This window comes from Prionailurus viverrinus, chromosome A3 (genome assembly GCF_022837055.1).
Source record: "Prionailurus viverrinus isolate Anna chromosome A3, UM_Priviv_1.0, whole genome shotgun sequence".
Classification (NCBI taxonomy): domain Eukaryota; kingdom Metazoa; phylum Chordata; class Mammalia; order Carnivora; family Felidae; genus Prionailurus; species Prionailurus viverrinus.
Window position 1 is genome coordinate 92,390,107 of NC_062563.1, and position 1,654 is coordinate 92,391,760.

The following is a 1,654-nucleotide window of genomic DNA, read 5'->3' on the forward strand; positions in this document are numbered from 1 at the left end:
ATCAAAGGCATCAAAATTGGCAAAGATGAAGTCAAGCTTTCGCTTTTTGCAGATGACATGATATTATACATGGAAAACCCAATAGACTCCGCCAAAAGTCTGCTAGAACTGATACATGAATTCAACAAAGTTGCAGGATACAAAATTAATGTACAGAAATCAGTTGCATTCTTATACACTAACAATGAAGCAACAGAATGACAAATAAAGAAACTGATCCCATTCACAATTGCACCAGGAATCATAAAATACCTAGGAATAAACCTAACCAAAGGTGTAAAAGATCTGCATGCTGAAAACTATAGAAAGCTTATGAAGGAAATTGAAGAAGATTTAAAGAAATGGAAAAACATTCCCTGCTCATGGATTGGAAGAATAAATATTGTCAAAATGTCAATACTACCCAAAGCTATCTACACATTCAATGCAATCCCAATCAAAATTGCACCAGCATTCTTCTTGAAGCTAGAACAAGCAATCCTAAAATTTGTATGGAGCCACAAAATTCCCTGAATAGCCAAAGTAATATTGAAGAAGACCAAAGAGGGATGCATCACAATCCCAGAGTTTAGCCTCTACTACAAAGCTGTAATCATCAACACAGCATGGTTTATTGGCACAAAAACAGACACATAGACCAATGGAATAGAATAGAAACCCAGAACCAGACTCACAAACATATGGCCAACTAATCTTTGACAAAGCAAGAAAGAATATCCAATGGAAAAAAGACGGTCTCTTTAACAAATGGTGCTGGGACAACTGGACAGCAACATGCAGAAGAATGAAATGAGACAACTTTCTTACACCATTCACAAAAATAAACTCAAAATGGATAAAGGACCTGAATGTGAGACAAGAAACCATCAAAACCCTAGAGGAGAAAGCAGGAAAAAACCTCTCTTACCTCAGCCGCAGCAATTTCTTACTTGACACATCTCCAAAGGCAAGGGAGTTAAAAGCAAAAATGAACTATTGGGACCTCATGAAGATAAAAATCTTCTGCACTGCCAAGGAAACAATCAACAAAACTAAAAGGCAACCAACAGAATGGGAAAAGATATTTGCAAATGACATATCAGAAAAAGGGCTTGTATCCAAAATCTATAAAGAACTCACTAAACTCCACACCCCAAAAACAAATAATCCAGTGAAGAAATGGGCAGAAAAAATGAATAGACACTTTTCTAAAGAAGACATCCAGATGGCCAACAGGCATATCAAAAGAGGCTCAATGTCACTCCTCATCAGGGAAATACAAATCAAAACCACACTCAGATACCACCTCACACCAGTCAGAGTGGCTAAAATGAACAAATCAGGAGACTATAGATGCTGGAGAGGATGTGGAGAAACGGGAACCCTCTTGCACTCTTGGTGTGAATGCAAACTGGTGCAGCCACTCTGGAAAACAGTGTGGAGGTTCCTCAAAAAATCAAAAATAGATCTACCCTATGACCCAGCAATAGCACTGCTAGGAATTTACCCAAGGGATACAGGAGTGCTGATGTCTAGGGGCACTTGTACCCCAATGTTTACAGTAGCACTTTCAACAATAGCCAAGTTATGGAAAGAGCCTAAATATCCATCAACTGATGAATGGATAAAAAAATTGTAGTTTATATACACAATGGAATACTACTTGGCAATGAGA